Source organism: Ricinus communis, chromosome 2 (assembly GCF_019578655.1).
Source record: "Ricinus communis isolate WT05 ecotype wild-type chromosome 2, ASM1957865v1, whole genome shotgun sequence".
NCBI lineage: Eukaryota > Viridiplantae > Streptophyta > Magnoliopsida > Malpighiales > Euphorbiaceae > Ricinus > Ricinus communis.
Genome location: NC_063257.1, coordinates 19,514,101 through 19,540,265, shown reverse-complemented (window position 1 = coordinate 19,540,265; position 26,165 = coordinate 19,514,101). Strand labels below are relative to the sequence as shown.

The 26,165-nt window shown below is 36.3% G+C and overlaps 1 non-coding gene across 1 annotated transcript; it reads left to right on the top strand.

Annotated features, from left to right (window-relative positions):
* The first annotated feature begins 24,119 nt into the window (after window positions 1-24,119).
* LOC125369373 lies at window positions 24,120-24,226 on the top strand. Its single transcript, XR_007214931.1, has one exon. It is a non-coding gene; the product is annotated as a small nucleolar RNA R71 (small nucleolar RNA).
* The last annotated feature ends 1,939 nt before the right edge of the window (window positions 24,227-26,165 follow it).

Genomic DNA, 26,165 nt, shown 5'->3' with positions numbered 1-26,165 from the left:
GATCACTTGGGCTTGGAACTTGCTCTCTTTAACCTGGTTGGCTACTTAGATCCTTGGGCTTTGGGTTTGCATCAGTTCCTCTAGGCGTGATGACTTATGATGACATAAAAATCAACATGAAGAATCATGGAAACTCAATTGACAAGCTTGACCGGTGGCATTGGGGCATAGCTGGATGATGAACCAAGATGAGACGTAAATCCACACACATAAGGGAGTTTCTCTTAAAAACTGCCTAAGTAGTATATTACGCATTATTATAATGTATCCTAAATAACAAAACAAGAAACAAAGTTGGCATCCTTTGATATAGGAAGGAATGACCAAAACAAGCACTAATACTTCTAAATAACCACGAGGGCTGGCTGCCATTATTTCCTAATTAATTTTGGCAACTTAGGTTGGAACTTGATATTAATGGATCACTTGGGCTTGGAACTTGCTCTCTTTAACCTGGTTGGCTACTTGGCTCCTTGGGCTTTGGGTTTGCATCAGTTCCTCTAGGCGTGATGACTTCTGATAACATAAGAATCAACATGAAGAATCATGGAAACTCAATTGACAAGCTTGACCGGTGGCATTGGGGCTTAGCTTGATGATGGACCAAGATGAGACGTAAATCCACACACATAAGGGAGAAATCCTGTTGCTTTTTATTAATCTAAGCGTAATACAGGCAGCAATGCGAGCATTTTGATGTGTGGGAGGCATATAATGAAGTAATTTGAGTGGGAGTATTATTAGGTAGGCCCACACGCAAATGAAAGAATGCAATGGAGTATAATGAACATCAATAAGGATATGGAAAAGATCTAGTTACATATGGCAGCCAACCAAAGAGCCATATTAGAACAAATCAATGCTAATGCTGGTGCAGAAAATAATAGGCAGAACTTGGTAGGCAATAAGAAAGATCTAGATTTAGTAATTGTTGATGATGATAATGCTACAATTATGGGTGTTGGTCATGGCATGGGTTAAAGAGCTAAAGGAGGCTGAAACAATGCAATGGGTAGAGGGAATAGTAGTGGTGAGTTTGGTGGTTACTATGGGTATAATGATGATGTGGATAAAAATTTGGGTACCATCAAACTTAGGATTCCTACCGTTTTAGGAAAATCAGGTCTAGAGGCATATTTGGAGTGGGAAAAGCAAGTAGACCTTATCTTTGATTGTCATAATTTTTATGAGAAAAATAAGGTAAAGTTAGTGGTTACTTAATTTTCCGAGTATGCAATAGTATGCTCGGATCAATTGGTGGTGAGTAGGAGAAGAAAAATGGAAGAGCGTATTGATACTTGGCATGCTCTTAAAACCATCATGAAAAGACATTTTATACCTAGACATTACCATACGGAGTTACATCAAAGACTCCAAGCTTTGAAGAAAAGGTACTTGATGTGTATAGTTTTACAGATATTTGCTTGTATATTATTGTGTATTTTCTTAGCAATTATTGTACTTTTATTCCAACATCACCCGTGTTTTGTGTCCTTTTGCATTTTAGGAGAATTTATAGGTCCATCATCAGTGTTTGAGCAATTCTAGATCGATACGTGCGAATACGGACTAATAATCTATTAAAATTGAGCAAGGGCTAGCATTTCAAGGTTGAGCACTGCCTGGACTCTGGCCGTGTTGAACCATTGACATTTGACCCTTAAAAGTGACCTTTCAGCACGGTTTCTGAGGCCACCACAACCTCTATCACGGCCTGTGGTGGATCAGCACCGGCGAGGGCACGGTTAGGGAGAAGAGGCTGATTTTTCGGGACTCGGAGGTCCAACATAGGCTTAAGCACGGCCGTGCTGACCATCACAGGCTTGAACACAGCCGTGCTGACCATCACAGGTGTGAGCATGGCCATGCTGACCAGCACAGGCTTGGGCACAGCCGTGCTGACCAGCACAGGCTTCGGCATAGCCATGCTAAAACATTTATATAGGAAAAATTGAGTTCTTTTGAAGGGGGTTCAATTTTCTGACTTGATTTCACATATACATGCATAAGCCATCTTTCCCTAGACTTCAATACTCAACTTTAGGAGACTATTTCATCTATTGAAGGAAGGATTACATTGGTTTTAACATCCAATTGAAGATCAAGAGGAGATTTGGAGACATTCAAGAGGCAATTTAGGGTTCATCAATCAAATATGGGGAGTTTGAGCTGTTCATCCAATTCGAAGGAAAAAGGTGTATCTATTTCATTTTCTTTATTCTTTCATTGTTATTGAATTCCTAATTGTTTTAGATATGAACATATGTAGCTAGATCGATTAAACCTATTGGGATTTTCTTACTATGTTGGCTTAGTACTAAATTGTTGGATTGTTCGAGTTCCTTTTTGTATTCTTCTTGCTTTCAGTATTAGTAAGATATCGCATTATTCATGAGACGTTGTGAATTTTGTTCCTTAGATTGCTTTATGTAATTGAGAAATTCATTAAGTAATTGGAATTTTGAATTGCAAGAACTGGTGAATGATCAATTAGAGATAAGGGTAATTGACTAGCCGGATTAAGAATTAACAAAGCTTAATAGAGGCAGATTAAAGCTTAATGCTAACTTAATAATCGATCGTTAGGAAGAGATTCCAACTTTAGGTTCTTAGGTTTAGGAATTTGGTTATCTCAAGAGGGAGACCGAATTCAGTTAAGAATTCATCCACGGGTAGCATAATTGGATTCATCAATCTGTTATCGTTTGTTTGATTGCCAACTAGTTTAGGTTCTCTTTGGGTTTGCATTGCTTGTCTTGATTGTTTCATTCATTTATTCATTCTTGCATCTCATTTAGAACTCAGTTTCTAGTTATTAGGAAATTTAGAATTCATCCATCATATATTTTCGGTTAGATAACAAAGAACGAAGTAGTAACTCTAGGTTTTTACTTTCCCGAGAATATGACCTTGATACTCGCCATTAGTGCTAGATTGTATCGATAGGTTCACTACCTTAGATTGTAGCTATATAAATAGCCTATCAGTACTAAGTAGGTAGAGGATTATTATAAGGAAATGGAGATGCTCATGACAAGGACTGATTTTGATGAAGATAGGGAAGCTACCATGGCATGTTTTATTGGTGGGCCTAATAAGGAGATTGCGGATAGAGTTGAATTGCGACATTATGTAGAACTTGAGAAGTTAGTTCATCTTGCAATTAAGGTTGAAAAGCAATTAAAACCAAGCGGCGCAGCATGGTTGGAACAAAAAGGCACTTTAACCAATAGGCCTAATTGGTCTAATCAATGGAAAGGAAACAAAAGAGGAGATGATAAAGTTGTGTTTTATGGGAAAAAGAGTAAGAATGCTTCGGGCAATAAGGTGATATGGAACCTCTATGAATAAGCTTGAGATCTCCTTTTGAATTGCGGACCCCCAACACATTAACATGAAAACTCCAAGAACCAATTCGGTTCAACCCCTACCAAAGGTTAGAAAACATATTACTTAAAAAGATGCTTAAGAATTAGAACCTAAGGAAAACTAAGTCCCTTAAACCCCTATTCCAAGTACACCATAAGCATAGATCAACTCCTTGATAAGTAAGATTTGCGTTCAAATAAGAATACAAAGATAAAGCAAACAGCTTTAAGGTTTAAAAACCAATTATCATTCAACTTTAACTTCAACTTAATTTTTTTTGTTACATCAAAATTCATACTAACCTTATAGAGGCCTTAGAAAACCCTAAATCTTAACTTGTAAGAATTTACATCTCATATAGGATAAAGATAACCTTCCTAGCTGAAAGAGATAACTTAAACAAAGTCCTAATTAGGTTAAAATACATGTGTGGCTGCCAATAATAATCCATAAAACCCTAATTTACATAAGTCATGTAGATGGAACTCATAACATAAGCCAAGTTAGGCCCAAAGTCTTCATATGCTCCAATTTAGCTTCTCTGGTCTTTTTAAGCACAATTAGATTCATTCAAGCCTAATAAATTGAATTAGATTAATGAGCCTTGAACTTAGATCCAATTCTTCAAGCCTTGATGTGTCCTTAGCCCAAAAGTATTGGATAAGCTCATTGACTTATAATTTGAAATGAACTAGGACTCCTAGTTGAATTAGGATTCCTTTTGTTGCTTGAACTCCTAATATCATCAGGACTCCTTGCAGGATTAGGATTCCTAGTTGAGTCAGGAGTCCTTATTGGATTAGGATTTCTTGAGCTAATAGGATTTACATCATCAAGACTCCGTGTTGGACTGGGATTCGTTACGCTAGTTTGGTTCGTATCATAAGCAAACCAACCTAACCGAAGCTAACAAAATGGAGGTGACTCGCTAGCCTTTAGTTGGGGCTTAGTTACTTAGTTAAGACTTCTTCCTTCACTTCGAGAAGATTGGTGCCTAGACCAGTGCTTTACTCTATTTGCTGACTAGAGGTGATCTTTTGGTTGCTAGATACACAGCTAATGCACAAATGAAGGAGGAAGATAATATGGAGTAGCAAAGGGACAACATATTCCACACTAGATTCCATGTGCAAGGTAAGACATGTAATGTCATTATTGATAGTGATTGTTGTAGAACCATTGCTAGCACTTTGATGGTCGAGAAATTGGGATTGAATTTCATTCCATATCCAAAACCTTATAAATTCTTATGGCTAAACAATTATGGTGAGATAAGAGTGAATAAGCAGGTTATCGTGACTTTCACTATTGGGAGGTATTCAGATGAAGTGTTATGTGATAGAGTACAAATGCATGCTGGCCATATCTTGCTTGGTAGGCCATGGCAATTTCATGGAAGGGTTGTCCATGATGGGTTCCTTAATAGATAATCTTTCGTAAAAAATGAGAGAAAAGTCACAGTTATACCTCTTTTCTAAAAGAACTGTATGATGACCAATGTAAATTAGAGAGGGAAAGGAGCAAGGCTGAAAGTAGCAAAATTGAGGGAGAAAAATTAAGGAGTGTTAAAAATACAAAAGATAGTGAGGTTCGGCCTAGAGAGAAAATAAGAAAAAGGGGAGCTGTTTAGCTAGGGAAAGTGAGGTAGGACATGCATTTCACTCAAGTAAATTGTCGTTTATAGTTACTTATAATGATGTTTACTTAGACACTACTGAACTTGGTCTTTCCTTGCCGAGTGCATTTGCGGACCTTTTACAGAAATTTGTTGATGTCTTGCCCGAGGAGATGCCAAGTGGTTTACTGCTTCAAAGAGGGATTGAGCATCAAAAAGACATCACTCCAAGGGCTGCCATACCAAATAGAATAGCCTATAGAAGTAATCCAGAGGAGACAAAGGAGCTTCAAAGGCAAGTGGATGAATTGATGTCTAAAGGGTATGTGCAAGGGAGCTTAAGTCCTTGTGCTGTTCCGGTCATTTTAGTTCCAAAAAGGGATGGCACTTGGAGAATGTGTGTGTAATATTGTGCAATTAATAAAATAACAGTAAAGTATCGTCATCCTATCCCTAGGTTAGATGATATGCTTGATGAGTTGCATGGTGCATGTTACTTTACTAAGATTGATTTGTATTCAGAATATTATCAAATTCACATAAAAGTTGGGGATGAGTGGAAAACATCATTAGAATGTTTCCTAAATAACAAAACAAGAAAAAAAGTGGGCATCTTTTGAGATAGGAAGGAATGACCAAAACAAGCACTAATACTTCTAAATAACCACGAGGGGCGGCTGCCATTATTTCCTAATTAATTTTGGCTACTTAGCTTGGAACTTGATATTAATGGATCATTTGGGCTTGGAACTTGATCTCTTTAACTTGGTCGGTTACTTGGCTCATTGGGCTTTGGGTTTGCATCAGTTCCTCTAGGCGTGAGGACTTCTAATGACATAAGAATTAACCTAAGGAATCATGGAAACTCAATTGACAAGCTTGACCAGTGGCATTGGGGCTTAGCTTGATGATGAAGCAAGACGAGACATAAATCCACACACATAAAGGAGAAAACCTGTTGCTTTTTATTAATCCAAGCGTAATACAAGTAGCAATGTGAGCATTTTGATGTTTGGGAGGCATATAATGAAGTAATGTGAGTAGGAGTATTATTAAGTAGGCCCACGAGAAAATGAAAGATTGCAATGGAGTATAATGAACATCAAGGAGGATATGGAAAAGATCCAGTTATATATGGTAGCCAACCAAAGAGCCATATTAAAAGAAATCAATGCTAATGCTCGTGCAGGAAACAATAGGCAGAACTTGGTAGGCAATGAGGAAGATTTAGATTTAGTAATTGTTGATGATGATAATGCCACAATTATGGGTGTTGGTCATGGCATGGATTAAGGAACTAAAGGAGGCTGAAATAATGTAATGGGTAGAGGGAATAGCGGAGGCGAGTTTGGTGGTTACTATGGGTATAATGATGATGTGGATAAAAATTTGGGTTGCATCAAACTTAGGATTCCTACCTTTTTAGGAAAATCATATCTAGAGGCATATTTGGAGTGGGAAAAGCAAGTAGACCTTATCTTTGATTGTCATAATTTTTATGAGAAAAATAAGGTAAGGTTAGTGATTTGATTCGTTTATATCGAGGCATGAACAAGTCAAAATAGGCCCAAAATAAACAAGTCAAGCTAATTAGAGTCCAATACTAAGAATTGGCCGCTTATTACATGTTACTTAAGCCCAAATGTTATGTTTATTATATGGGCTAGGGTTGGACGAATTTTAGGAGTATCTGTTCATTTAAAGAAGTCTTTTAATAGTTAGGAGTCTTGTTTGAAGTTATCCTTTTAGTTTAGGAGTTCTGTTCCTAGTTTTATGGTTATTTGCTTCCTTATCATTATAGAATTAGGTTTTTCTAAGGCCTATATAAGCTAGTACAAATTTCTATGTAAAGTTAGGTTGAATATTATTTATTTTGGAGTTAATTATCTTCTTTTGTTCTTTATGAACTTGGTGAATTTATCAAGTGAAGGCTTGATATTTTACAAACTTAGTTTAATCTAAACTTTTGTTTATATTAAACAGCCTTTAATTCTTTATAATTAAGGTTCTTAAGAACAAGTTATTTAAGGGTCTTGTTAGGAGTTAGAGTTTCTTTGCTTGATTAGGTGAATGATCCTTGGTAAAGACATCAATATTGAATACGATTTAGGCATAAGTTAGCCACATTCGTATCAGTTATATTCTTTTTAAGACTTTGGATATGTCTTTAAAACATATCAAATTCATATGCCATTTTCCAAACTATGATTAATCAATATTTTACTTTCTTTCAAGCCAAAATTGCTTGTATCTTCTGTTCTTATTTGAATGCAAAACTTATTAATGAGGTGATCTATCCTTGTGGCATACTTAGAATTGGGGTTTAAGGAACATAGTTTTCCTTAGGTTCTAAGTTTTGATCATCTTACACTCTAATTAGACAATCCTAGGGTTTGATTTCAAGTTGCTCTTTGGATTTTCAAGTTAGTGACTTACGGATTCATAAAGATTAGAGTTCTTGGAGGTTCTTTAACATTTGGTATCAGAGCTTTTAGCTCTTGAATCAGGTTACTTATCCTTCTTTAATGTTATTTCATTGTGTTATTTAAGATTCCAAGTGGTTTGATTCGTTTCTCGATAACAATCTTGATTGCCGCTTCCACATGCTTTCTCTAAATAGTGGTGTTTATACTCTCCAAATAAAACCAAATACTAGACAAAGAGGAGTTGACTGTTTAACAACTCTCGTAGTCCTAAATTTAATGAGTCCGAATAACAAAAACAAGGGTAAAACGCATGCATTCCCCCTTAGATTAATGGAAAATAATATTATTTCTCCTCTACAAATGCGAATTTGTTTCTCGTCCTGCTAGATCATCACGTCACGCCCTAATGCCACCGATCAAGCTTATTAATTACATTCCCATGATTCCTTACGCCAATCCTTGTGTCATCAAGAGTCCTCATGCCTAGAGAAACATGAAATGATAGAGATCCCAATAGTGCAAATCCTAAATTGGAATATTGGGGCTTCTCTGAACGATCGCGAACCAATCTTTTGGAAGAAAGAGGAAACAACAAGAATCTTGGCACGCCCAAATATTCCGATTCAGGATTTGTACCATTAGGATCTCCATCCTTCCTTATTCCTCTAGTCCTGATGACGCAAGGTTTGGCATAAAGAATCCTCAAAACGCAATTGATAAGCTTGGCCGATGGCATTGGGCCTTAGCTTAATGATCAAGAAAAAGGAGATGGAAATCCATATGCGTAAGTGAGAAATCATGTTGTTTTCGATTAATACAGCGTAATATAAGTTGAATTCGAGCTCGTTGATGTTTGAAATGCAGATAATGAAGTAATTTGGGTCAAACTGTTCTTAGGTAGGGCCCGGAATTTTACCCTTGTTTTTGCAAATGAATACTTAAGGATAATGAGCGTATTATTTCAGTTTTCTACCTTGCGGGAAATCAAGTTATGGATTCTTTGAAGAACTTTTTGGACTTAATCAACACTCGTGCTAGCAAGCATAGACTTATCCTCACGACCATCCTTTCTCTTGTGTTCTTTGTCTACCCTTGTGTTTAAATCAATTCCTTTGACCCCTTATGATTAGTCATATGGAAGAGAACAAAGAACTTTTGATTGCTTTCCTTATCGGAATTGAAATCCTACCGATATTCTCTTTTTTTATTATTTCGTGTCTTTTTCTAATCTTTGTCTAGTATGATGGTTTGGTTTTATTTGGGAGCATAAACATGAGTATTGAATGAAAGCGTGTGGAAACGACAATCATAAGCACCAATCTAATGCTTCGACGAATGCTAAGAAAGAATAGTTGATTGTGTATTGATATCATTCTCCGAATGATCGCAGACGAATCTTTTGGAGGAAAGTGGGAACAACGAGAATCAAGGCACGCCCAAATTGATACGAACATGGCTAACTTGTGCCAAACCTGTATTTAATATTGATGTCTGCACTATGGATCATTTACCTAATCAACCAAAGAAACTTTAACTCCCAACAGGACCCTTAAATAACTTGTATTAAAGAACCTTAATTATAAAGAATATGTGATATGTCACCCATTCTTAATTATTGGACTCCAAATAGCTTGATTTGATTATCTTGGGCTTATCTTATCTTGATCATGCCTCCATATGTTGGATTGAGTTGATAAGAGTATCTTGAGGACCATTATCTTGATTAAGCCTTATCCTACTTGGACTTTGAATCGGACTAGGATTCCTAGTGAACATAGGATTCGTGTCATTGCTTGAACTCCTAATATCATCAGAACTCCTTGCTGGATTAGGATTCCTAGTGGATTTAGGACTCCTTGACCAAGTAGGATTTGCATCATTATATTTCCTTATTGGAGTAGAGTTCCTTGTGCTACATGGGTTCTCATCATAGATATTCTTTTTCATGATCTGAACCATTGGGATCTTCATCATTCCTTACTCCTCTAAGGACGAGGACTCTTGATGACACAAGGATTAGCATAAGGAAACATGGGAGCGCAATTGACAAGCTTGACCAGTGCCATTGGGGATTACCTTGATGATCAAGTAGGATGAGACATAAATCCACGCATGTAAGGCAGAACTCATGTTATTTTCAATTAATCCAAGCGTAATAATAGCCGAAATTCAAGCGCTCTAATGTTTGAAATGCATATCATGAAGTAATTTAGGTTTGAGTGTTTTTAGGTAGGCCTACGCGAATTTACCCTTGTTTTTGTTAATATTGCTCATAAAATTTAGGACTGTGAGAGTTGTTGCCCAATTAACCCCTCTTTTGTTCTTGATTTGACTTTAGTTTATTTATCTTTATGTATTTATTTTTTCATATTTAGCATCTAGCTTCTTATGGAATGATAGCTTTTGCACTAGAACAACCACATGCAACTGAATACTTGAGGCCACCAGTATATTATTTCAATTTTCTACCATGCGGGAAATCAAGTTATGGATTCTTTGAAGAACCTTTTGGACTTAATCAACACTCGCACTAGCGAGCATACACTTATTCTTACGTCCATCCTTTCTCTTGTGTTTTTGTCTACCTTTGTGTTTAAATCAATTCCATTTGATCCTTACGATTAGCCATATGGAAAAGTACAAAGAACTTGTGATTGCTTTCCTTATCGGATCTGAAATCCTACCAGTATTCTTATCTTTTTGTTTAATTTGTTTCTCTCTTTCTAATCTCTATCTAGTATAATGGTTTGGTTTTATTTGGGAGCTAAACACGAGTGTTGAATGAAAGTGCATGGAAGCGGCAGTCATAGGCACCGATCTAAGGCTTTGACGAATGCGAAGAAAGAAAATTAGTTGATCATGTATTGATATCATTCTCCGAATGATCGCAGACGAATCTTTTGGAGGAAAGTGGGAACGACAAGAATCAAGGCATGCCGAAATTGATACGAACATGGCTAACTTGTGCCAAACCTGTATTCAATGTTGATGCCTTCACCAAGGATCATTCACCTAATCAACCAAAGAAACTCTAACTCCCAATAGGACCCTTAAGTAACTTGTACTTAAGAACCTTAATTTTAAGGAGTTAAAGGTTGTTTAACATAAACATAAGTTTAAGTTAAACTAATTTTGTCAATTACCCAGCCTTTACTTGATAAATTCACCAAATTCATTAAGAATAAAAGAAGAGAATTAACTCCAAAAAATCAATATCCAAAGAACTCCCTTTACATAGAAATTCGAACTAGCTTATATAGACCTTAAAGAAACCTAATTCTATAATGATAAGGAAGCAAATAATAATAAGACTAGGAGTAGAACTCCTAAACTAAAAGGATAACTTAAAACGAGACTCCTAACAATTAAAAGACTTCTTTAAATGAACAAACACTTTTAAAATTCCTCCAACCTTGGTGTATATAATAAACATGATAATTGGGCTTAAGTAACATGTGATATGTCGCCCATTCCTGAGTATTGGACTCCAAATAGGTTGATTTGATTATCTTGGGCATATCTTATCTTGATCATACCTCCACATGCTGGATTGAGTTGATAAGAGTATCTTGAGGCCCATTATCTTGATTAAGCCTAATCCCAATAGAATTTTGAATCGGACTAGGATTCCTAGTGGAAATAAGATTTCTTTCGTCGCTTGAACTCCTAATATCATCAGAACTCCTTGCTGGATTAGGATTCCTAGTGGAATTAGGACTCCTTGTTGAAGTAGGATTCCTTGAGCAAGTAGGATTTAAATCATTAGGTTTTCTTGTTGGAGTAGAATTTCTTGTGCTACATGGGTTCTTATCACATATATTCTTACTCATGATTTGCACCATTAGGATCTCCATCATTCCTTGCTCCTCTAAGGACGAGGACTCCTGATGACGCCAGGATTAGCTGATGCTGGCTAAACACGACTAACAATATACAGGAAAGTGCACCTATCGAATGTAATCTAGCTATGGCAAGTATCAATGTCGTATCCTATGAGAACTGAGAAGCTACTGCTACTACGCTATTCCTATTATCTAACCGATCAAAAAGTAATGAAGACCATTAACTAAAAATGATTGAGAATGCAAATGAAAACTAAATTTTAACAAGGAGAATGAAAGTTTGAAAAGACAATGAGATGAATTAACCCTATTGGAGATCCCTTTACCTAGCCGACTTAAAAATAATAATTTATTAATTGATTGATTAAGAATTACGATATGTGGATAATTTCTTAAATGAATTGGCCTCTCTCTTGAGTTAACCAATTCCTAATCCTAAAAATCTAAAGTTGGAATCTCTTCCTAACAATTGATTTTAGAATAACATTAATCTCTAAATTACCGCTAATCAGAATGTCTAGTTTTTATTATAGTAATATATTACACTTATCTCTAAGATGCAAATCACTTAATCACAAAAGCAGTTGTCCAAACTCAATTGAGTTTCTCAATTACAAAGGGTTTCTCAAATTGATTCAACAATGAATAAGAAACAATAGATTTCATTATACTTGAATGAAACTACAATCTTAAATCAACAATTCAATCAATTAATCATAAAACAAGCCTAGCATAGCTAAAGATCACCCCCAAATGGGTTTAATAAGATTAGTTAGACATGTTCATGATTAAACTAATACAAGAATCAAATATAAAGTAAACAAGAATCGAAAAGAACATTACACCATTTTCTCAAATGGTGGAAATGCTATCCCCTCTTGAATAACTATGAATTCGATCTCTGCAATTGAAGATCTCCTTCTTCTTTCCTTTGAATCTTCAATCTAATCCTCAAGAAAAGCTATCTAGATGATGTTGAAGTGGAATTCATCTCCATTTTCCTGTTATTAATTGTATGGAAGATGGCTCTCAAAGTCTATCTTGAATACCCCAACATTCTCTCCCTCTAGAATCTCCTTTCTCTTTCTTTTTCTTTTCTTTTAAATAAGGCTTTGGGATCCAACACGGCTTGGATTTGGTCGTCGTATGGGAATGCTACTAAGCCATGTTACTCTTTTGAACCGTATTGTAAATGTTTTCTTCTCGCCATGGGTAAGGAATTTTAACACACTCTCTGACCCTAACCATGCTTCTCAGCACGGGAGTGTTGAACAGTCTAACATGCCTGATTTGCCCGTTTCTTCTTGAGTTTTGTCTGATTTCTATCTAACTTTGATGATATACTTAGAAAAACACCTGAGACATAAAGAAAACTAAACCAGGGTGATTCTAATACAAAAACACATAATTTACCCTAAAAGAAACTCAAAATCATGCATGCAAACATGTGTAATATCAAGGATATCAAATTAACCCATGCTTAAGCTTTTGCTTGTCCTCAAGTAATCAACAGTTTAGATTATAAACATGTAATCAACCCTCCTTAAAATTAATGCCTTGGATTACAATTAAGCAACATTCAATCTATCCCAAAACGAAACTCAACCAAAAACTAAACTAGCAATTTAAATAAGAGTAATTATCATGTTAGCGTATGAAAAAAATTAAATAATACATTCAACATCAAATATTGAAGAAACCATATGCCTCACAAGAGATCGCTTTATGCATTTGGTGGTTAAAGGTAGTCATCAACGCCTCAAAGCAATTATATTCAACTTACTTACCATAGACTTGCTTATAATCCCATCTCCTCTACTGCAAACAATCAAATATCACAATCAAAGGGTCTTTACAAGGGTTATAATGGGGCTTAAGTTTAGGTATGGAAATTTGAAAGTGAGGTGTAAATAATTTCAGGACTTTTGTAGTGTCTTACCTACAATTTCAGCTTAAAAATGACTAAATGCCAAACAAAGATAATTAAATTCACTATAGTTCCAAAGTCTCTAAAACAAGATGCTCAAAAAGTGAAAAATGAATGAATACTCAATAAAGAATTGTTTGTTTATTTGTTTGTTTTTTTGCATAAGAAGAAACAATAGAACAAAATTACTTTGGATTGAAAGGAGCATTTAAACCAAATTTTCAAAGGACTTATTGAGTTTAAAGTACAAATAAAACCTATATTTTATCCAACAACTCGATGAACATATTGCAAAAATTCTAGAAATAGGGTAGGAATCAACAAACGAAAGGCTTAACAAGGTGTGATGATAAAGTAAAGTAAAAATGAAGAAAGTGGATAGTCTCAAACTTGACTAACTAATGGAAAACATTCATATGTTGACTTTTGGCTACAATGGTGAATCTTAAGTGCCCTTATCATTTCATAACATTTGATTATTCATATGACCTCAATAAGCATTACCGAGCAAGTTCTAAAAATAAGAACACAATGCACATTCAAACAAGAAAGAAGGAGCATTTATGATATATGCTCAATTAGGTTCAAAAACTCACAATTTAAGTGTGTACATTTGCATAAGGTGTCCAAATATCATCAATCAAATCTTCATTTAATCAATTCATACACAAAACACAACAACTAATCAAATTCAAATTAACTAACTTAAAGAATGGTCAAGTAACACTGGTTTAACCTAACCGTTATAATAAACTAAAAATTATTCAATAATATTCCAAAAGCAACAAACAACAATGAGGAAAAATTACATGCTCATAATCATAACTATCAATCTTTTGAAGATAAACAAAAAGCTAATAAATATCCTAAGTATTCTAAATATATACATCATTAGTAATACAATAAACAACAAGCGAAAAATATTAAGAAAAAATAGAAAAGCCAAAACAACAGCTTACCCACCCCACACTTGAAGGACACACTGTCTGCAGTATGTAAAAGAGTTGGGAAGCAACATAATAAGTACAAAAGGAAAAAGAGATAAATATGAAGAAATACTGCCCTAGTCATCCTACTAAGCTGGTGGCAGTGGTGGTGCCTCGGCTGGTGGTGATGGTGGTTGTACTGGAGGAGGTGCATCATCGGCTGCTAGTGGTGGAAAATACTCGCCAAAGTCAACAAAGTCAAAATACAATAATAGCAGCACTTTAACAGTAATATAATAGAAATTTAACATTCTAAGCACATCTACATTACGCAATCTCAACACATTTCAGTATAGCAAGACAACAAAATGATAAAGCATAATATGGCAGCAGCATAACATAACATCACAATAGCATAATATTTGCATTACACATTCTAAGCACACTTGCATTAGTCAATTTCCAGTTTAGCAGCATAATTGTTTTAACTAATTCACCAGCTCACAATCCAGCAAGTTCAAACATAAAAAATAGTAGCAATAGGGCAATTCAAAGGCAGAAAAGAAGAAATAAAAAATATAACCAGAACACTCAAATGGCATATATTAAATGAAAATGAAGACTAAAACTAAGAAAATATGCCAAAACCAATGATCAAAATGTCAAAAACATAAAATAAAAGTTGGGGTGCCTCCTAAAGCGCTTTTTTTCCGAGTCATTTAAATTTGGACTCATTAACCACTCCCTTCGTATGCGGGTTTAAGTTTGCTGTTGCGGTTGAACGCCGAGTTATGGATGTCATCCATAAGAATCTTAGGTGAGCAATGAGTGAGTCTAATCCCTGGAATGTCAGCATTCTTCCAAGAAAATGCCTTTTGGTACTACCTTAGAGAGGGCAACGTCATCTCCTTCACCTCAGGTGTCAAGTTTGCTGCTGAAATGTCAGGCAAACTGTTGTCTTTGTCTCGATATGCATAGTCGATATGCTTTGGGAGCTCTTTCAACTCAAGAATTGGTGGTTCCTAAATTGATGGTCTCAACTTCGGCACACCTACCCTATCAATTACAACAAACTTATTATCCTCTTCGCTTGGCTCATTTGTTAACAAAGCTATCTAGATGATGTTGAAGTGGAATTTGTTTTCGTTATCCTCCTCATGATCGTCTATCTTCAATATTCCAAAGTTCTATCCCTCTAGAATCTCCTTTCTCTTTCTCTTCGTTTAAATAAGGCTTCGGGATCCAACCTGGCATGGATATGGTCAGCACAGCCTGGATCCATGACGTGTTAGGCTAAATTGTACAGCTGGCATTCTTTTAGTACGGCTTGGATTTGGTTGTGTTGCTCAGCACGAGCATGCTCCTAGGCTGTGTTACTCTCGGGAACCGTGTTGCAAATTGTTTCTACTCACCATGGGTAAGGAATTTCAGCATTCCTCTAACCTAGCTATGCTTCTCGACCGCATGTTCGGTAGGATGTGTTAAAGGCAGGTCTAATGCGCTTTGATTAAATACATTTCTTCCCGATTTTGGTTTAATTTCTCTTTAACTTTGATGATGTACCTAGAAAAACACTTGAGACACAAAGGAAACTAAAACAGGGTGATTCTAATACAAAAGCATATAATTTGTCCTAAAAATAACTCAAAATCAAGCATGCAAACATATGTAATATCAAGGATATCATTGGCATAAGAAAACATGGGATCGCAATTGACAGGCTTGACCGATGGCATTAGGGATTACCTTGATGATCAAGTAGGATGAGGCATAAATCCACGCATGTAAAGCAAAAATCATGTTGTTTTCAATTAATCCAAGCATAATAATAATCGGAATTCAAGTGCTCTAATGTCTGAAATGCATATAATAAAGTAATTTGGATCTGAGCGTTATTAGTTAGGCCCATGCAAAATTACCGTTGTTTTTGTTAAGCTGGGTCATAACATTTCAGACGACGAGAGTTGTTGCCTGGTTAACTCCTCTCTTGTTCTTGATTTGACTTGTGTCTAAATCAATTTCACACTAGAACGACTGCATGCAACTAAATACTTAAGGCTAATGAGCATATTATTTCAGTTTTCTACCTTATAGAAAATCAAGTTTTAGGTTCTTTGAAGAACTGTTTGGACTTAATCAACACTCACGCTAGCGAGCATAGACTTATCCTCACGTCCATCCTTTCTCTTGTGTTCTTTGTCTACCATTGTGTCTAAATCAATTTCATTTGATCTTCATGATTAGCCATATGGAAGAGAACAAAGAACTTGTGATTGCTTTCCTTATAGGATTTGAAATCCTACCGATCTTCTTATTTTTTTAATTTTGGGTCTCTCTTTCTATTCTTTATCTAGTATAATGCTTTAGTTTTATTTGGTGAGCATGAACATGAGAGTTGAGTGAAAGCGCATGGAAGCGACAATCATAAGAACCAATCTAATGCTTGTACAAATGTGAAAAAGGACAATTAGTTGATTGAGTATTAGTATCATTCTTCTAATGATCGCGGGTGAATCTTTTAGAGGAAAGAAGGAAAGACGAGGATTGAGGCACGTCCAAATATTCTGATTTAGGATTTGCACCATTAGGATCTCTATCACTTCTTGTTATTCTAGGCCAGATGACCCTTGATGATACAAGGATTGGCGTAAGAAATCATTCAAAATGCAATTGATAAGTTTGACTAGTGGCATTGGAGCTTAGCTTGATGATCAAGTAGGACGAGACATAAATCCACACACATATACTCCATAAGAAGATGATCAATCTACTTGAATGTTTTTTAAGCATGCCTTCTACACAAAAACAGAAAAGACAAAAGCAAAACACCTTTTAGGTTTAATAACCAATTATCATTCAAAATCAACTTAATCTTATAGGCCTTAGAAAACCCTAAATCTTAACTAATAAGGATTTACGTCCATCCAGGATAAAGATAACCTTGCTAACTAAAAGGGATGACTGAACAAAGTCATAATTAGGTGAAAGTAGGTTTGGTTTCATTTAGGGAGCATAAACACTCCTATTGAGAGAGAGTGCATAGAAGCGGCAATTACAGACACCGATCCAATGCTTAGATAAATGTAAAAAAAGAAAATTAGTTGATCCAGTATTGATATCATTCTCTGAATGATCGTAGATGAATCTTTTGGAGGAAAGAGAAAAGGATGAGAATCGAGGCACAAACAAATGTTCTAATAGAAATCATAATATTGCCAATGAATCTAAGCATAAAATAATAAGGAATGTGAGCTTTTTGATCTTCGGAATGCATATAATTAAGTAATTTGGTTTGAAGTGTTATTAGTAGGACCGCATGAATTTCCCCTTGTTTTCATTATGTTGGTTCATAAAATTGGGGATCTCTATCATTCATTGTTCCTCAAGGCACAAGGACTCTTGATGACACAAAGATTCTTTGTAAGGGTTAACTTTAACAACCTTATATCCCAGATTTAATGATCAAGCGGGGTGACGAGACGAATCGACGAGGCGTCGTGAAGAGAGAGAAGTCAAAGAGCCCAGCCGTGAGAGAGAAGTTCCGACGAGGGCGAGAAATCATTCTGGACAAAGAGCTGGACAATTGTTCTAAGGTACCTCGAGAAGGCAGGAAATGGTTGATGGAGTTATAAGAACTATAGAAGTTAAACATGCTTGATTCCTGACGGGGATGGGGACCTCCCCAAGTTCTTCAATCCGCCCAAAGGACAAAGTAGAGGTCAAGAGGCCAAATTTGGGGGCCAAAGGGATCCGTTAAAATGGTATCAAGAAAGAACTCCTCTATAGGGATGTGTTGCACCTGATATGTGGATCCGACGAGGATAAGCGGCAAACCGAGGCGGGAAGTGGACTTTTGGGCCAGCAAGGGCAAAAGTAAGTGAAGCTTTTAGCGAACCAGGATGGTAGTAAGGTGCTTCTAGGATCGACTTACGAGAATGGGGGGAAATGGTTGATAATATATATGTAAAAGGATCACGTGGGGTGCCTTTTGGTTATTTGGCCTCTAAGTTAAGCGTGCTTGGTTTACCTTCTGAAGTTCTCGATCCATGAAGAAAAAAAGCTATAAGGCTAGTGAGGAGCCAGCGGACCTAATGTGATGCAGTTAGGAGTGGTTCTAAATCATTAGGCTTGCCTCGAGAGTAAGTTAAGGGATTTGGGAGCTTTACCGATATGTGGAAGTAAGTGAAATCGGTCAGTTAAGCCTCCCTTGCCGTTTTCCTCACCGGTAGCCTCGGAGGAGCTTACAAGTGAGACTTTCGGCCCCAATCCGGTTGCCTTAGAGCGGACTTTCGGGCTGAAATTCTTGTGTTTTGGACTCCCTACAACTCGAGGTTCACGTAGGCACTTCGGATTCGAGTTCGACAGCATTAGCAGGCCAAGCTTCGGATCCCATGTTTTTGGATGTGCTTTCAGCTCGGTATAATTTTATCTGGACTTCAAAAATTATGTTCTAATTTTAGAAAAATATTGTTACTATTAATTGTCAATTATGGATAATTTGAAATTAATTGGATTTAATTAATTGTGATCTGTGGTGTGCTGCGGAGTCGGGATAAATAATGCAGTTTTGGTGTCCCGACTCCCCTTAATTAATCACAAAATATTTGAAATGTTTCTAGCAGGTTCTAGACCCGTTGTACGGGGGGTAAATATCCGTAATTTAGAGGAGGTTCTATCGAATTTTTGACAGAATTTTGGAGTCTAAAGTAATTTTAGGCAGTTTAATCTAGGGGTCTAGGCCTAGGGAAATTTAAGAATGTCTATTAACTTAATGTTTTCGTGAATAGATAATCCGTCCATCCCGCCAGCTCCACTCGAGGCGTAGGATCGGACTGCGGAGCGGAACAAAACTTTGAGTTAAAGTCATATAATCGCTCTACATTGGCATTGTCTAAATCTAATGCGATATTTAATGATTAATGTTTATGTATGATTATCATTATTGTTGTTGTAAGTAAACTTCATTTAATTGATAATCATCACGAATAACATTAATATTATTATTAGTTAATTTATCTCGTTATTTGTGATATTTTAAATAATATTATTTTAATACTATTATTATCATCTCTATAGATAATTTGCATGTTTGCTTTTCCCGATATAACTAAACTTTATTTCTTAGTATGTAATTGAATAAATTATACTGCCTATGAGTAGTCTATTTATGATTTTATATATATATATATGTTATGATTGTGACTTTGAGATGAGGTGGCGATAGAACATGCCACTTGATGGGTTGCCGGGATCGCGTCTTGCGATAATAATCGAGACAGTAACAAATGTTATTTTTGGATTTCGCCCTAGTAGAGTATAACTCTCTAGAGTTTGTGGCTTCTGGAGAAAGGTTCGGAGTAGAGCAATGCTCTCCTGAGCAGCGGGAAAAATCCTCACGACCCGATCTATAGGCCCATGCACAAATCTCTGTCTGGTCATTAATAACTTTTCATAGTTTGTCATAGACTAGATCAAATATAACATACCAAGTAATTTAGGTCAAAGTATATTTATGTAGGCCCACGCGAATTTACCCTTATTATTGTTAAGTTGGCTAATAAAATTTGGGACTATGAGAGTTGTTTCTCAATCAACTCCTCTCTCGTTCTTGATTTGACTTTAGTTTATTCATTTTTCATTATTTATTTATTCATATTCAGATTCTAGTTTCTTCTTCTTATCGAATGAGCACTTTTGCACTATAAAAACTGCATGCAACCAAATACTTGAGGCTAAAGAGCCTATTATTTCAGTTTTCTACCTTGCAGCAAATCAAGTTATAGGTTCCTTTAAGAACTTGCTAGACTTATCAACTCTCACGCTTGTGAGCATAGACTTATCCCTCACTTCCTTCCTTTCTCTTAAGTTCTTTGTCTATCCTTGTGCTTAAGTCAATTCGATTTGATCCTTACGCTTAGCCATAAGGAAGAGACCAAAGAACCTGTGATTTCTTTTCTTACCGGATCTAAAAATCCTACCTGTATTCTCATTTTGTTTGTTTATTTTGTGTCTCTCTTTCTAATCTTTGTCTCGTATGATGGTTTGGTTTTATTTGGGGAGCATAAAGATGAGTGTTGAGTGAAATTGCATGGAAGCAGCAATCATAGGCACCAATATAATGCTTCGACGAATGTAAGAAAGAAAATTAGTTGATCGTGTATTGATGTCATTCTCTGAATGATCACGGACAAATCTTCTAGAGGAAAGTAGAAACGATGAGAATCTAGGCACGCCCACATATTTCGATTCAGCATTTGTACCATTTGGATGTCTATCCTTCCTTGTTCCTCTAGGCATGAAGACTCCTGATGATACAAGGATTTGCATAAGGAATCATGGGAGTGCAATTGACAAGCTGGACCGATGGCATTGGGCGTTAGCTTGATGATCAGGCAGGATGAGACATATATCCAGGCACATAAGGTAGAACTCATGCCATATTTTTATTAATCCAAGTCTAATACTAGCGAAATTCGAGCGCTTTGATGTTTAAAATGCATATAGTAATGTAATTTAGCTCGGTGTGTTTTTAGGTTGGGCCGCGAGAATTTACCCCTATTTTTGTTAAGCTGGCTCATAAAATTAGGGACTATGAGAGTTGTTGCCCAGTCGATTCCTCTCTCATTCTTGATTTGACTTTAGTTTATTTATGTTTATTTATTTGTTTATTCATGTTTAGCATCTAGTTTATTATTCTACTTCTCTAAGGAATAAATCAGCAATATGTGATGCATCATCTATTTTATGACATGCAATAAAAGTGTGGCAATTTACTAAATCTATCCACCATATAAATACTATCATTGCCATGCCTACACCTTGGCAATCCTCAGATAAAATCCATAGAAATAGGCAATGGCATATACAATCCATAGGGCTTGCTTTTAGACTTAGCACGTAAACAAACAACATAGTTGGCATAATATTTCTTAACATCAACATGATCTTTTACTAATAAAAGTGCTCATGCAATATATCTAAGGTCTTAACAACACCAAAATGTCCCATCAATCCTCCCTCATGCGATTCTTTTAAAAATAATCTATGCATAGAACAATTAGGCACACATAATCAATTATTCTTAAACAAGTAGCCATCATGTCTGCAGTATTTATCAAGAGTTCCATGCTCGCATGCATCATACACACTTCTAAAATCAAGATCATCAAGATAATGTTCTTTAAGTAATTCAAAACCAATCAATTTAGAATGAAATGTATTAATCAAGGTATACCACTTAGAGAGTGCATCAGCCACCATATTATCCTTACCCTTCTTATATTTGATCACATAAGGAAAAGTCTTTATAAATGAACTCCAAGTTGCATGCCTTTTGTTCAATTTATTCTGACCCTTCAAATGCTTTAAGCTCTCATGATTTGTATGAATTATGAACTCCTTGGGCAATAAATAATGTTGCCATGTCTCCAATGCCCGCACCAATGCAAACATTTCCTTATCATAGGTGGGATAGTATAAGCTTGCACTACTAAGCTTTTCACTAAAATAGGCAATTAGCCTACCCTCTTGCATCAAGATGCGGCTCAATCCAACACTATCACATTGAATCTCAAAAGTAGAATCAAAATTAGGCAAAGCAAGTAAAGGAGCATTAATCAATTTATCTTTCAAAACCTGAAATGCTCTATCTTGTGCCTCTCCCCATTTAAAACCTACATGCTTCTTAGTAATCTTAGTTAAAGTGGCAGCAAGGATAGAAAAATCCCTAACAAATTGCCTATAGAAGCTAGCTAGGCCACGAAAAGATCTCACCTCACTCACACTCTTAGGCGTCAGCCAAAAAGCAATAGCCTCTACCTTTTATTTATCTAGCTTAATCCCATTAGCAGTAACAACATATCCAAGAAAAAGTACCTTAGGAGTGCAAAAATCACACTTGCCAAGATTAGCATAAAGCTTTTCTCTTCGCAAGACATGAAATAAAGTCCTGAGATGCTTTAAATGCTCATGCATGGAATTGCTATAGACTAATATGCCATCAAAATACATAACAATAAGCTTGTGAATAAAAGGATGCAAAACATGGTCTTTGTGTTCTTGTGTAGAATGCATGCTTAAGAAACAGTCAAGTAGATTGATCATCTTCTGTGGAGTGTTTTGAAATTAGGGTTGAACCGAATTGGTTGTTGGGGTTTTCATATTAATATAAAGGGGTCCACAATTTAAAAGGGGTTCTTAAGCTTATTCATGGATGTTGCATATCATTTGTTATTAGAGCTTTGGCTATAGATAAGGTTTTATCATTTCATATTTTCATTAGTCAATTCTGACTTCTTATATTTCTTTGTTCTGTCTTTTAATTTAGTTCATGTTATTAGTTCTTTGTTTAAGTCAATTGCTAGAGTTCTAAAATTAGGAAAAAAATCGTTTTGGTATTTTAATTATGTCCTTTTCGTTATTCGTTCATTAAAGTTAGTTATTCTCCATTACATCTTGTTCTTATATTCTTTTATTGTGTTTTGGCTTAATCGTGTTCATTAAGTATAGTTTTATGTTCTACTTGTCATTTTAATTTTCATTTGTTTTGAGTGTTAAACACGTGCGTGTGTGAGAGATGTATTATCAAAAAGATTGCTATGAGCAACAAAGGGACAACTTGTTTCATACAAGATTTCATATATAAGGCAAGGCATGTAATGTGATTATTAATAGTGAGAGTTGCACTAATGTTGTAAGTACTCTCTTGATTAGTAGATTAGGGTTCCTACCATACCACACCCATATTCATATAAGCTTTAATGGCTTAATGATTGTGGTGAGGTTAAGGTGTAAGCAATTATTTCCTTTTTTATTAGTAAATATCATGATGAGGTGTTGCGCAATGTAGTACTTATGCATGCTAGTGATTTGTCGCTTGGGAGACCATGGCAATTTGATAGGACGACAATGCATGATAGGTACTTGAATAGGTATTCATTCACCATGGAAGAAAGACCATATTGACACCACTTTCCTCAAAGGAAGTATATGAAAACCAATGTAAGATAGAAAAGATGAGAGTGGAGGCCGAAAAGAAAAAAGAAAGAGAATAGAAAGGGTATTTTAGAGAATAAAAAAAAGATTAAGGATAACGAAAAAGTAGTAAAGAATCGGCCTAGAGAGAAAAGTGAAAAGAATGTGAGTTTAATAGCTAAAGCAAGTGAGGTTAGGCAACTTTGTATTCTAATCAGAGCTAGACAATTGCTTACCTGACCGTAAGGTGACAGCCTTGTAATGCTCCCTAGGGTTTGACTCTGTTGTGCTAGGGAGTGATCCTTGTGGCCTCTTAGACAGCATCTTAGAAATCTGCCCAATTTGACTCTCTAAATTCTAGATGGATGCCTGCTGATTCCTAAAGGCATTGTCTGTCTGCTGGAGTCTCGTCTCTGTCGACGTGACAGACTTCATCATCAGCTCCTCCAAGTTAAATTTTTTTGGCTCGGTGGAGGTCGTGATGGTACGACGATGTTATGTTGGTCGATGCGCCTTTGAAAGCCCAGTGGACCTTGGGCGTTGTTATTTCTCCACCCGAAATTTAGATGGTTACGCCAGCCGGAGTTGTATGTGCTGTTGTATAGGTTGTTCTGCTGTTTAAGGGCATTACCCATGCACTCTACCTGTTCCATGTCAGCAGAAACAATAAAGAGAGAATTATTACTAGAAGCAAACATACCTCCCGCATTACAGTTTGCACTGTAGTGCGGGCCATCATAAAATTCACAGCTTATTTGGGCTACATGAACCAGCATCTGAAGCTGGTCTAACTTCTTAGTCAGAATCTCCACTTGAGCTGCTAAGGCTGATGTGGAGTCTATTTGGTTGACCATTCCTTGTTTGACCGGTCTACTCCTAAAGGATTGGCACTAGTAGTTGTTCATGGCCATCTCCTCTATCAGGTTCTGCGCCTGCTCCGGCGTCTTGCTGTATAAAGCTCCACCTGCTGCAGCGTCCACCATTTGCCTCGTAGCAAGGTTCAAACCACTGCAAAAGGTCTGAACTTGCATCCATATTGGTAGACCGTGGTGTGGACAACATCTCAACAAGTCCTTATACCTCTCTCAGGCATCGTACATGCTCTCATCGTCCATCTGCATAAAAGAAGAAATATCATGTCTCAATTTAGCAGTTTTACTTGGAGGAAAATACTTGTAAAGAAATTTTTCAGCCAAAGATTTCCAGGTTGTAATAGTGTGCGTTAGAAAGGACTGCAGCCATCTCCTTACTCTATCCCTTAAAGAAAATGGAAATAATCTCAGTCGGATGGCATCATCGGTAGTTCCATTTATCTTGAAAGTGTCGCATATCTCCAAAAGGTTGGTTATATGGGCATTGGGATCCTCGCTTAGCAGCCCCCCAAACTGTACACTCTGCTGTACCATCTGGATCACATTTGGCTTTATCTCAAAATTGTTAACTGCCACCGCTGATCTGAGTATACTCATTTGTGTCCCATCCAATGATGGTATAGCAAACTCGTACATCGTTCTGTTGGCATCCGCTGTGTTTCATTGTGATTCTCCATCCCTTCTGGTCTATCTACAGGTACCTCAACCTCCATCTCCTCCTCTTCTAATTGTAAATGCTTCCTTAAAAGTCTAAGGGATCGTTCTAAATCAGACGAAGGCTCTATAAGATTAGAGTTTCAGGTCCTCGTCATAAAGGGAATGTAGCGACCGAAGAACAAAAATAGATAAAATAATGAAAGAATAAAATAAAGCAAAATAAAGACAGAACAATAAATATGGCTAAATAAACAAAAACACAAGTTCGTTCTAGTTCACACAAAAAGTATTCCCCGGCAACGGCGCCAAAAACTTGATAGGCTATTTACATAGCTACAATCTAAGGCAGTGAACCTATCGATGCAGACTAGCACAAATGGTGAGTATCAAGGTCGTATTCTCGGGAAAGGGTGAACCTAGACCTACTATAGCGTCTTATCTTATCTAACCTAAAGAAATTAGTGAAGTGTTATTCTTTGATTAATTATGAACAAACAAGTAATTAAATGTTAAATTATCTGAAAGGATTTAGGAAAACTCTCGAAGGAAAAGCAAACCCTAGGGGACTTAAGTTAATTGGATTTTTGTGAAGATAGAGATTAAATTGATTATCAATTACAATTACCCGTGGACGAAGTCATAACTGAATTCTGTCTCCCTCTCAAGATAACCGAATTCCTAAACCTAATAACCTAAAGTTGGAATCTCTTCCTAACGACCCATTATTCGATTAGCATTAAGGTTTAACATGCTTCTATTAAGCTTTGTTAATTCTTAATCCGGCTAGTCAATTACCCTTATCTCTAAGTGATTATTAACCAGTTCTTACTATTCAATTTTCTGATTACTAAACGAATCTCTCAATTATATAAAGCAATCTAAATTCCACAATTCACAGCGTCTCATGAATAAAGTGACTTCTCATTAATAATAGAAACAAGAAGAATCAAGAATTGACAATCAAAATCTCATAACATTAAGATCAATCCACAAACATACGAACCCTAATTGGATTCAACAATTTAGCTACTCATACTAATAAGCATCACAAAATAAGGAATAAAATCAGAAAAGTGAATTAAAGGCATGTACACCCTTCTTCAATAAGTTGGATGAGAAAATCCTAATTTTCCAATTCAAAATAGCAAACCCTAACTTGCTTCTTGAATGCTCCCAACTCTTGCCTTGATCTTCAAATTGATGTTGAAACAAGTGAAAATCCTTCCTTCAATTGATGAAATTGATCTCCTAAAGTCGACAATTGAGGTCTGGAAACATATGATTTAAGTTTGTATAATAGAAATCAAGTCAGAAAATCGAACCCTAATTCACCAAATCATTTTTGCCTATATAGTCCCATCAGCACGGCCGTGGTCAAGCCTGTGTTGATCCGCACTGGCGGAGTCCAGGTCATGCTGAACCTACGCATTCAGTTTTGTTAACCTCTTCCAGGCCGTGCCCTAGCCGGTGCTGAGCCACCACGGGCCGTGGTGGCTACAGAAACCGTGCCAACATGGCACTCTTGGGGGCAACTCATTGACAATTCAGCACGGCCGGA